Raw genomic sequence first — 13,885 nt, 5'->3', positions numbered from 1 at the left:
GACGATGAACTCTTCATGGTGATTCAAAATGGTATGCAAAGCTCGTACAAGTGCTGCACAGGCGCTTTGTAATCCAAACGGAACTACCTTAAATCGGTATACTATACCATCAATTGAAAAGGTAGTGTAGTTTCTACACTTTTCAGCCAAAGGTATTAACCAAAAACTATGCTTTAGATCAATTTTTGAGAAAATATGTGATCCCGTGATCCTTCCAAAAATGGCCTCGATATTTAACGGTGATTCATATTGTGATACTGTGTGTTGGTTGATATTTCGGGCATCTAAACAGAGTCTTAACTCTCCACTGCTCTTCTTCACTATCACAATTGGGTTAATATAGGGTGAGTCACATCTCTCAATGATTTGATCTTCCAACATTTTTTTGATTTCTTGCTTTACTTCTTGCCGATACTTATAAGGAATTGGATAAGTCTTCGATCGAAAATTTCTCAAGTTTTTCACCTCAAATGAGTGCTCGTATTTTGTGGCCACTCGGTTTTCCTCATTTATCAGCGTTTCATAGTCTCTTAAAATTATACGCAAATCATTTTCTTTGCCTTCTCCACATATCAATTTTTTTTCTCTCCCATCAAATTTTTCGCACATATTCACCGTGTACTCCGTGTCTTCTTCAAACACCACTGTCTCCATTGTGTCCTCTTCATTTTCCTTTGTGTTTTTTTTTTGTTGGGCTCGTCTCTTCTTTTGAGGAATCCCAAGTTTTGCTTTTATTTCTTGTCAAAATTTTTCCATCTTCTTCTCCTGAGCTCGTCTCATCTTTTGAGGAATCCCAGGTTTTTTTTTTTTTGATCTTTTTCAGACCTTTTCCCCTCTTTCTTCCTTTTCCTTTCTTCGTCGCCAGGTTCATTTCCACCGTTTGTTCTTTCTCTGATTCGTCCGTAATTTGTTTCTCTTGTTCCTTATCCTGTTCTTCTTCTTTTTCCTTGGTTATTTTCATCGTATTGGTTTTGAAGTCGATCACTACATGTTTTTCCGTTAATTCGTCAACGCCTACAATCATGTCATGTGACATATTCGGCATTATTACACATTGAAGTGCATACATATTTTTTTTCAATCGTACCATTACTCGTATACCTTCATTTATTGTTGCCAATGTCCCTTTATTTGCGCCCACTAAATTCACCCTAGGTATTTTATAAATTAGACTTGTTAAATTTACTTCTTCGATTAATTTTCTGTTGACCAGTGTTATTTCAGAGCCTGTGTCTATCATAATTTTAATTGGTTTCTCATTTATAAATCCATCCACAAATTTTAAATTAACTCCATTTCTCTTTTCATTGTTTCCTGCCAGTTTAATAAATTCCTTGGGGTGACAAAAAATTCCTGTTTGTTTCTTCGTTTTTAGTGAGCGCCTTCTTGAAAACACGCCTGTTGTTCTTCTGTGTTTTCTCTCCCGTCATCTTCTCTCTCATATTCATTTTCTTCTCTTTGCATATTATTTATTTCTCTTCTGTTCTCTTTTGGTCTATCATTCCCGTATCGATTACCGCGAGATTCCTGTTCATTCCGTGGGTTATTGTATCTGTTTCCTTGGTATGGGCGGTTATTTCTACTCTGATTTTCCCGATCCCTGTTTTCATTCCATCTCTGGGTTCTGGGTTCATAATTCTCTCTTCCGTTCGGTCTATTTTCATATCCCCGTCTAGGTATGAATTCTCGTCTTGTATAATCTCTTCTAAAATTTTGACCTCTATCTCTATATTCTTGGTTTTCTCTTTGTCTATAATTTTCTTGCGGTCTTCTTTCTCTTCTTTCATGCCTATGTGATTCTCTCATTTGCAAAAATTGACATAAGCTGTCAATGTCCTTGTAATTTTGGAGATTTATGTGGTCTTCCAAGGTATCTTCAAAATGTCGCGATATCAACTCTACCAATTGTTCTGATGAATAATTATATTGCAAATGTTTTGCATTATTATAGAGTTGTAATGCGTACATCTTTTCTGATACGCCCATCCTCTCATGGTATTTTCCATTTTGTAACTCTTTATTTACTTGTAGTTGCTGGATTTTTCCCCAGAAATAATTTAAGAATCTTCTCTCAAAATCTTGCCAATTGTCCAATTCTTCTTCCTTGCTGACAAACCAAAGATTTGCCTCTTCTGTGAGATGGTTTCTGATGGTTTCCTTTGCTGTTGCAAACGGTCCTATGTATTTGACTTTTTCCTTTAGGTTATTTATAAAAGGCACTGGGTGTATTTTCCTTATATCCCCGCCAAATCGTACTTTTACGTCTTCTGTGCTATGTACGATGACTTCCTTTCTTTCTACTCCTCTTATCTCCATCTCTGCAATTTGTTTAAATCTCCTTTCCGTTTCTTTCCGGTCTTCTTGTAGCGCATTTTCAAATTTTATTTCTATCTGTTCTAATTCCCTTTTTTGCATACTCTGAATATCCTTCATTTTAGTTTCGATTTCTTCTCTCTGCAATTCTATTTTCCTCTCTGTTTCTTCCCTACTTCTTTCTAAACAGACTTTTATTTCGTTTTCATATTTGTCCATACGCGTTTCCATTTTTTGTTCCATTTTTCTTTGGTTTTCTTCCAAATTGTCCAATTTTTGTTCCGTTCTTTGTTGTGATTCATCCATTATGTGTTTTGTTTCCAGTTGATTTTTATCCATTTTTTGTGACGATTCTTGTATTTGTTGTGTCTGTATTTGCATCATAGCTAATAATTTTTCTAACATCCCTGTTTCTTTTCTTTCCTCCATTATTGTAGCATTTCCTTCATTATCCGATCCTTCATCAATAATTGTTTCCTCTTCTATCTTATCCTCTTTCCTTTCTTGCGTTTTGCTTTGACTCCTTGTGGCCGACATGTTCGTTAGATTATTTATCCCCGCCAAATATGAAACTTTGAAATTTGTGCAATAATTTCCCCGCCAAATATAAAATTCTACTGGTCTGTTGCAACAAACGGGACTTTTCCTGTTCAAATGTAATAACTCTTGAGTACGAGTATCAAATTTCAATATCCCACAAATAAATCAAATGGTAAAATATCAAATGTCAAAATCAATCAAATCATTCAAGTATGGTAAAATTATCAAATTTAAATATCACACAAATAAATCAATTATGGTAACCTATAAATTGTCAATATCACGAATAAATCAATTATGGTAAATTGTATCTTAAAAAAAATATATAATCTTTATGTCCTCAATTTTTACATAATATTTCACTTTATCCCCGGCATATAAACTTTCAAATATCTGCTCGTCTACTCCTATCCTTTCAAATTTGCCAACTAGAAATATTTTTCAAAGCTTTACACGTTGGGGGCCATTTTGTTAAGCTATTTAAATTGTATTATATTGCTTACTTAGGAAAAATCCTGTCTATATTTATTAAATGAACTAATCTCCAATTAATCACAATAAATCAGCATTAATTAATTACAATCTCAGGCTATTTAAATTGTACGATTTACCTTTGATCGTGGATTCAAAATATTTTCCAATTGGCGTCCTAATCGGGATAGGTAATATGACCTGAATAAAATACATAGAATTTCAACTGAACTATATGTGAGATGTCCTTTATTTTAATGAAATTTTATACAACAATCAATCCTGTAATATTTGCAATATACTAACTTTAAATATATGAGAAGTTGTTTTCTATCATGGACCCAAATGTTATTTTACATTGATTTTTAATATGTGTTATAACTAAGCTCTTTTTATAATTCCTTTTTTTTTTAGTGATCGCAAAATTAACTGTCTCTGTTATTTATTCAATTTACTTAATTAATAAATGAACATCACACTCCGGCTCTAATGAAATTTGACTGACCTTTCCTTCTCTGCCGTTGCAATTCTATGGCCACGCCACAACAAAAAATCCTTTCTCTGCTTCTGCTCCTATTGTGGTCCAGATGACGTACACCTTTCTCCTATCTGTCCTTGTATCTCCAAATGTTTCCGGCTTCGTCTGCTATTAATATTCTTAGGCCCTTTGGTTTTCTATCTCTCTGTACCCCGTTCCTCACACTGGTCAGCTTTTCCACCGCAAATAAACACACCCGGTAAATTACGTCTTCGGGACTTCAAACAAACACAAATCACAAAGCTCCTTCCTTCTTGGACGACGAAAACTGACTAACTCACCTTTTTTCTCTCTCCTATCTCATAGCCAAAACCAAACCTCCTTGCATTCAAAATTTGACCAATAAAAATCATCCACCTCTTGTGAGTATATCGTTACCACCCAACTCTCTCTATAAAACGTCATTCGGGTAATTCCAGAAAACAAATCTTCTTTAATTATTCTAACTAAATCTATCTACTTTACAAATATTTCTTACTAATAGCTACAAACGATACCTGTTTCTCAATTCAATGTCTTTTGTTAATAAACTTTTACCGATATAATCTTTCGGGGAGAAAACCACCGCAAATCCCGGTCCATTGTTCAACACTTTCTATATACACTTTTATTCCGGGTAAAACCATTTCACAATAACCGACTTATTTAAATTTCTTATCGATAATATTTGAAAGTCTTGTCTCTGAGGCCTAATGAACAATTCTTCGAACAACTTAAAATACATATTTTGTCTTATACAGGATGTTTGAAAATTCATATGCCCGTGTCTTTATGAAATATCAATAATTTTAATTTTTATTTAAGTAATAAAATTTGTATATCGGTTTTTTATTGCTTATGGACATTCAAAAGTACAACAATATATATACATCTATTTCTCCATTACTACTCTAAATCGCCGTTTCTAGGTACTTTAAACTATTACTTTTCACGATCATTTCACTATCCAAAGATATCGGACTATGCATTCTGTTCTACTAAGTTTTTAACCTTTTTCCTCAAGAGCTTGTGTCCACTGTTCCAGTTTTTGTTCTAAGTTGCTAATTCTGCTGTCACTATTTCCTAGTAACACTACATCATCAGCATGCATTAAGCATCACGGAATGTCACCCTGTAGTTTTGGTATTATTTGATCCAAAACTAATGAGAATAAATAAGGACTAAGCACTGAGCCTTGGTGCAAGCCTACTTTCACATGAAATGTATCATTCTCTTCTATGCCTGATCTAATACTAATTTTTACTCCCTCATACATGTCTCCCCCAATTTTTACATATTACCGGGGTGTGAATTCACCATATTCTTATCGAGTGCCGATCACAGAATCTTTCGAGGAACTCTATCATATGTTGTCTCAAGATCAATGAATAGCATATGAGCGTTTGTTTCTTTATTTCTAAATTTGTCCATTAACTGCCTTATAATGAAGATTGCATATTTTGTTGATCTGCCTTGCATAAAGCTAAACTGATCATGGGATATTTCGGTTTCTTCACGTATACATATATCAATTATTATCTTCCAATTGTGGTTAATTACTATTAAAGATCGTAAATAATTTTAAAATGTCACAATAAAATAGCTTCCGAGCAATATTGAGATACATATCGTCGGCTGTATGCAATATTGGCTTAACTCAAAAATTGACAAAATTGCGTCACACCACTACATCTAGTTCATCACCAGAGGGCTTGAAATAGCCTTATTTATGACCTACAAAACTGGCACAATAATAATAGCAAAAATGTCCGCTAGACGTCACTAGTGTCGCTATGACATATTGTCGATTGATATAAATTGTTTTTTGCAGTGCTGGTCTTTTTAGGTGTGCATTGGAAGTTGAATCCTGTCGACATCAAGTTTCTATGCAATACCGGCACTTATACCGGTTGCATAGAAACTATTGCATAGAAATTGTCTGCTATAGTGCCACTATAGCAGACAATTTTAGATATTTTCAAACTGTATCAGTGAGAATTTTGGAGTTGTGTCACATTAAATAAACGGAATAAATTTATTATTTTAAAAATGTCAGATTCAAAGGGTTGTCAGAAAAGAAGTGAATTAATCATATCAACAATAATCAACATTATTTTAATTTATAATTCCAAATAATCGATTAAGTAGAAAACTTTAGACGATTTCTTGATTACATCTACCGGTTTAAACAAAAATTAAACCCATTTTAGTTCTTATACAAATCCTCATTACGTGAATGATGATGATTATGTATCGTTTATATTGACAGAAGTCTCTGATGAAAATGTGGTGGCTAAAGTACCAGAAGACGTGACGATTAATAAACCCAAAAGTAGAAAAAAGGAAAGCTTGCCCAGACCAATGAAAAAGAAATGACAGAAAGTTTCTTAGAAATTCAGACCAAAAATACACCAATGTTAACGGTAATCTTGTACAGGCTCGATGTTTAGGTCCATCTTGCAATCCATATAGACTGAATGTGATGAAACATTTACGTTACAAGAAAGAACACAGATCTTTGAAAAATATTGGTCAATGGGAAATATAAATTAACAACGAAGTTATATTCGGAGATCTATGTCGTGACCACATCAAGCCGTGGTTATAATCGTGCATTATATTTGGAAAACCGTGATCAGAAAAAAAAGAGTGTGAAACAGATTTTTTTATATTTACCATTGGAGTTACTAATAGATGTATTCGAACTATTATTGGGAAGACGGAAAGTGGCTTTATAATCAACGATCAAAGAGGTAAACATAGCAGGCATAAAACTTTTTGTAACGAAACTATGAACAGGGTTTGTCAACAGCTTTCTTTAATTCCGACAATGGAGAGCCACTATTGTCAAAGTAGTACCTCAAAAAATTATATAAAAGGCAAAACATTGACAGGTATGTACAATGATTATAAAGCTGATTGCCAAAGAGACAATGATGAATTTGTAAAAATTGGTTTATATCATAAACTTTTTAATTATATAGAAGATGCTTATAGTCACCATCATAAAAACACTTGACAATAAAATGTAACTAACTTTAAAAGTTTACTCACCACTATATTAAAACTTCATTTGCACAAGAGGAGTACAGCTCAGGTTAATATCACCAAGAAAAAAACAAGAAAATTATTAGAAAGCATGGATAATATAAAACTAGAAAAGGTTTACACTGGCAGCCTGCCAATAACTGAAAAGAAGAAAAAGACCTTACTAGCCTTTATGAAGATAAGGGGGTTCCACCAATTCAGGCTGATTTCTACCGACATTTAAAGCATTATTATAGTCATACATAACTTTTCCTATTATTATTAATATATACTTTTTTTATTTCGTTCTTCTTAAAGTTGTTAATAAACACATTTTTTCATTCAAGTAACTTGTAGTATTCTTTATTGAACCTTTATTTAAGTTGATATTAATAACAAAAAAAATGCCAGTTTTGTCTTTGCCTTAATTAATCTAAAAAGACAAAATGTTAATGTGCAATAGTGGCACAACTCAAAATAAGGGTTGAATTTAAAAGTCTGTGTTACAATTCATTGAAGGCTACCTAATGCTCTCCCAAATAAACCAAAATTTATTTTTTCCAAAAATTCCAATCCATGTAGTAAAATAAATAAAACAAAATTACTGGCACACAAACTTTAAACCCCTGTTTTGAAACATTACCAGTTTTTGTGTTGTGCCACTATTGCATACAGCCGACGATATATTTTGTTTTTCTTTATTTCTAACCCGATCCAAGCAAAAGCAACGTATTCAGCAATATTTACGTTTGAAAATATCCCTCAATTACCAATCATTCTTTATATTAATCACTCTCCAAACAACCTACAATGATTCGACAAAAGTTAAGCATTCTCTTAATTAGCATCACAATCATTCGATAAGAAAAGAAAAGAACTATTCTCGATATAACCGCAGCTCCAGTCAATAATTTGGTTAAGTATGAAAAATTACCTCGGGATAAATGACTGTTGTGGCATTCAGTTAGCTGACCATAGGCGTTTCGAGAAATTAGAAATAGAGGAAACTTTATTATTTTACTTTATTTAAATTAAATTTGTGTTTACATTAAGTTAAGTGTAATATAATTAGAGACTAATAAGTACCTTTTTTATTTATATTCTGATTATTAAGATTCATACATTTTATTGGATATAGTTAATAAAATCTTATAGAAAAGTGATCGTAGAAAAGCGTCTACCCGCTACAGGGTACCGGGTAGACACTTTTCTACGATCCCGGTAGATACTAGGCCTACTTCAGTGAAACGACCTTGTCCAAGCGAGACATGCTTTGCTCTTAATTTCTTACTGAGAGAAATCATGTCCCATCCCTTTGTCCTTTCAAAATCTAGTTACCTATTTCCTATCCCTCCCTGGGGAAAGGCAGCAGCGATCATCAGAACCAGCTCAAGGCGCAGAAGAAATGATGCTTAAAACTGGAATACTACAAGCATGACTGAAGCAGTTTGAATGGTTGTCGTACTGCTATGGGGAAGACAACAAGAAAACCACCCCATTATATTTCCCACAAATCTTAATGGCAGACGGAAACAAGAAAATGGCCATCAGTCCGGGCACCCCTTAAATGGGGAGAGGGTGCAAAGAATCCCCCGTCAACCACCATTAAGGTCCAAGAAACTGGACAGAGAATCCAAATATATGACAGGATAGTACGCATTGCTACCTGGAACGTACGCAGCTTATTCATGTCTGAGAAACTTGCAAACACTAAAGCCGAGATGAGAAGAATAAAAATAGACATTTTGGGGATGAGTGAAGTAAGATAACTTGGTTTAGGAAAAAAAACAAAAGATGGATACATCTATTGGTCAGTAGGAACCGACCCAGAAAATCAATATGGAACTGCTATATTAGGATCGGACCAACTTGCGCAGTCAGTCATAGTTTTTATCCCTCTAAATGATAGAGTAGCAATGTTGAAATTAAGAACAACCCATAGAAACCTAAATGTAATTCAGGTCTATGCTCCAACAAGTGACAAATCAGAGGATGAAATTGAAAACTTTTATAATAATATAGAGAAAATATTGCGACTTACAAAAAAAGGCGAGATAACGATGATGATGGGTGACTTTAATGCCAAAATTGGTCGTGGTGCCGAAGGAGACAACATAGGATCATACGGTCTTGCTACCAGAAACAATAGTGGAGATAGACTGGTACAATTCGGCATAGAGAACAACCTGTTAGTAGGCAATACCTTCTTCAACATCCTAGAAGGCTATACACTTGGAAATTACCTGCAGACAGAAAAGATAAAATTATTAGAAATCAAATTGACTTTATTTTGCTCGATAACAACTTCAAGAAGTACATAAAACCTACTTAAAGATATTCTGGATAGAATAAAACCTACTTAAAGATAATGGACCTCATCGACGTAAGACAAATAAAACAAACTCAATAGAATACAAAGAAGTTAATAAAATCATTAGAAAAAAGTACAGAGAAGCTAAAGAAAACTGAAACGCCAGTTCTTAGCCTGTTTAGCGCTTTCTATGTGGAATACGACAAATTGTGTCCAGCGGCCATTTCCTTTGAGGAAACAAAATTTGTTGTAGCTGACGCTTGCCATAGGTGTATTTGGCGCATCTTTGGCTCCTCTGGAATAGATCGTGATTTTTTCAGAAAGCTTTTCCGAGATCTTAATCTACTTGGCTGAACTCGGTGGTCATACAAGGGGTGTCTTCGATCCGTCTTCTGCTTCTTTCGTTCTATCTCTGATGTGACCTGTCTTCTGATAGCAGGTTGAGCGATTCCAACTATAGGGTAGACCTCTTCGATAGGTGTCGGTTTCAGGCATCCAGAAATTATACGAACCGTTTCATTTAACGCAACATCGACATTTTTAGCGTGAGCAGAGTTTTCCCAAACTGGTGCTCCAAACTTGGCGGCAGAAAAACATAATGCTAAAGCAGAAGTACGGAGAGTGTGTGGTTGTGCTTCCCATTTTGTTTGTTAGTTTGCGGATGATATTATTTCTGGCGCTTACTTTTTTCTTGATATCTTGACAGTGATATCGATAAGACAGAGTTCTATTCAGACGTACGCAGAGGTATTTTGGCGTATCATTGTGTTCCAGCATCTGACCACGCCATTCCACCTCCAGTGTCCTTCGGGCATGCTTGTTTATAAAGTAAAATACACACATGGGTTTTTGTAGAATTGGGTTTCAGATGGTTTTCGTCATAGTATAGTGCTAAGTCTTCTAGGGCATCTGTCAGTTTTACTTCTACTTCATTGAAGGAACTTCTCTGAGCTGCCACAGCTGTATCATCCGCGTAAGTAAACTGTTTTGTTTGTTGGTTTTTGGGTTGGTCGTTGGTTTAAGTGTTGTATAGCAATGGCGCGAGGACACTTCCCTGTGGGAGTCCATTTTTTTGATCCCTTCACCGACTGTTCTTGGACTGGACTAGATCATTATAGGTACAGAAGACAAACTGGAGAGATGAATAGAATACATACAGACACTTTTGACGATGATAGACCTTGTTCTCCACCATCCCTTCATGGATGATCGAATAAATGAAAAATTTCTAAAAATAACAGAAGAAGAAGTTATTTATATCAATGTCGAAATACTTAAATTAATTGCAGACTACGAAAGTAAAAGCATCGACTTAATAACAGCATTATTCAATAAGATATATGACATATCCACAAGGAAACTAAATTCCTGTAGCTGGCTGTATACCATGTATCACAAAAAATTTATTTAAAAATCCTTTATAAACGGTATATAATTAATTATATACCTTTTATAAAGGATTTTTTCATAATTTTTTTTATATATGACACAGGTAAAATACCATCAGACTGGCTAAAATCAGCATTAGTAACATTCCAAAAAAAAATCCAATGTCTCACACTACGATAACTATTGAATATTAAGCATGATGTTTCATGTCCTTAAAACTTTTTTCAGAATTATTCATACACGAATTTACAAGAAGTGTGAGTTTCAGATGAGTGACACTCAATTCGGATTTTGAAATGGATTGGGAACACCAAAAGCTCTTGTTGCCTTAAATGTGTTAACACAACGATGCAGAGACATGAATGTAGATGTATATGTATGTTTTGTTGATTAACAAAAAGCATTTGACTGCGTTAACCATTAAAAGATGATCGAAATTCTGGGAACAACTGGAATTGAACAACAACAAGAGAGACAAGGTTACGTCTTATCACCACTATTATTTAATCTGTATTCGGAATATATATTCAGAAAAGCATTAGACGAGGTTCAAGGTGGAATCAAGATTAACGGAACCAGCATAGGCAACATCATGAACGCTGATGATGCCGTCCTAAAAGCAAGCAACGCACAAAAACTACAAAATATAATAAATGCAGTAGTGCGGCATAGCAAAATGAAATGTTTTCAAAACTAAAATTCTAGTAGTTTCAAAGATACCAACAAGCGTATATTTGTATGCCAAAGGATAAATAATAGAATAAGTAACTTCCATAAAATATTTGGTAGAACATATAATCAGCCAGTGTAACCCAAAAAAAGATCCTATCAAGAATCGAACAAGCGAGAAAAACACTCATGAACATAAAAACATTTTTTACAAGATCAGACCTTAGTCTAGAGCTCAGAATTCGAATTATGAGATGTTACGTTTTCTCTGTTTTGTTGTATGGCTGTGAAAGTTAGACAATGGACTCTGAAACAGAAAAAGAATAGATGTATATATACTTTGAAATGTATATATACAGATGGATGCTAAAAATTTTATGGGTACAAAAAGTTACCAATGATGAAATACTTCGGCGCATAAGTACACAAAAAGAATTACTCAGCATAATCAAAGAAAGAACAATACAATACTTAAGTCATCTGCTAAGAGGTGAAAGATACTAATTAATCCAAATCATATTGGAATGTAAAGTTCGTGGCAAAAGATCAGTTGGAAGACGCCAGAACTCGTGGCTGAAAGACCTGAGGATGGTTTGACCGTTCGGCCACAGAAATCTTTCGTGCAGCATTTTCCAAAGCTACAATTGCCATTTGGATCGCCAACCTTCGAAAGGATACGGCGCAATAAGATGCAATAAGATGCTTGATTCATAAATAAATTTTCACTTTCACATAAGTAAGAGGAATTTCACGCTATAAAGACGAGAAATAAAATTAACAATAATTTATTAAAAAATACTCATTTACATTTTTACAGTTATTGTAAAAGGATTTCTAATAAATGAAAACAGGACTCCTGATTAAATATAATGATCTTAAAAAATGCACCTGTTATCTTTTTTGTACTTTTACACCTATATCTTTTTTTTCACTCAACTTATCCATTTAAGAATTTCTGTAATTATGTATTAATGTATTAATTTATTCTTCGCCCTTTTTCACTGCCAAACAATCAGTCTTATCATGTTCTTTTATAAGCATAATCATCATCAATCAGCCTTGATTTGTCCATTGTTGAACATAGGCCTTCTCTGGATATTTCCAACTATTTCTGTTCTGCTTCTCTGCTATCCAATTTGAGGTCGTCGGTTTATCGTATTAGGTGTCTTCCTTGACTTTGCTTGCCTACTCGTGGTCCCAACTTAACTCAAGCAATTTTTTTTTGTTCACTTCTCGTCTTTTATTCTTGCAACATGTCCCACCCATCTCTATGTTTGCCTTGTAACATGTTCGATAAAGCCTCTATGAGCTTTCTCGTTTCTTAGTCTATTTCTCAAACTTACTCCAAAGATTGATCTCTCTATTTTACGTTGTGTCCTTTTCAATTTTTTTGCTGATATTTTTGTGAATGTTAAGGTTGCTGCTCCGTATACGAGGACTGGTAGAATATTTCTGGTAGACTTTTTTTTTTAAATGGATTGAAACATTTATTTTAAATCTTTTTCTTTGTGTGCCGTGCTTGTTTTTAAGTGTTGGCTATCGTCGTATTAACAAGCTAATGAAATGTTTCTCGATGGGCAGCTATGTGAAACAATTGCTCGACCGTTCGACCTGTCCATTGTCTAATGTTACGCATTTAGGACAGTTGTTTTCTTCCGACTCAGTGTTTTTCTTTGATTTTGCCCTGAATGATCAATGGGAGTATGCGATATTTAGGTCCTCTCATTATATGGTCGAAGTATTGGACCTTTCTTATTTTAATGATGTTAATCAATTCTCGCTCTTTGTGCATGCTCTAGAACACATACGTTAGAAATGTGTGCTTTTCACATGATTCTGAGCATGCGACGGTAACATCACAATTCGTCCGCTAGAACAAAGTGGACCAGACGTAACATTTCAATACTCTTAAACGTGTGATCAATGACAGACTTCTACTACACAATGTTGAATGCCAGTTCTGTATTGTGTTAAGTTAATTTAAATACATCTCTTATTTTTTCCGAATGCAGCCCAACCTAAAGTTACTGTTCTAAGTAGCTGATATATTTGGTAGTCTCGCGTTAATATTATTTCGTGACCCAAATACACATATCTTTCCACAACTTCTATGCACGATTTCTCGATTTTTATTATCACATTGGAGACCTGATCTGTCATTTTTGTTTTTTTTACAGTTTATACTTATACCGACTTTCTGTGTTACTTGCTGTAGTTGTTGTGAATAAATGTGGCTTCTTCTAAGTAGTCTTTTATGAGAAGAATGTCATAGGAATATGGAGATGATTTAATTTCTGCCCATCGATGGTATTACCCTTTCAGCCCCACTATAACAGTTTAAATACGTACTTCCTGACTGTTATAAATAGTTTTGGTGACAAAGTATCTTCCTGCAGCACTCCTCTGCAAATTTTTATCTTGCAATGTTTACAGTTGTTGCATTTTCGTATATATTTCGAATAATATTCGTATACCTGTGGTCTATTTTCAATTCTAATATATGTCAATTGCTTTGTATAAGTCAACAAAAATAAGAACTAGGGACTATTATATTCGATAGATTTTTTGACTAAAATTTTAAGGTACTGCAGATGGTCATTTGCTCCGTGTCCTGATCGAAACACTGCTAAGTCTTCTGATAGGTAGAA

The sequence above is a fragment of the Diabrotica undecimpunctata genome, chromosome 2 (assembly GCF_040954645.1).
Source record: "Diabrotica undecimpunctata isolate CICGRU chromosome 2, icDiaUnde3, whole genome shotgun sequence".
Taxonomy (NCBI): domain Eukaryota; kingdom Metazoa; phylum Arthropoda; class Insecta; order Coleoptera; family Chrysomelidae; genus Diabrotica; species Diabrotica undecimpunctata.
Note: the sequence above shows the minus strand (reverse complement) of the source record.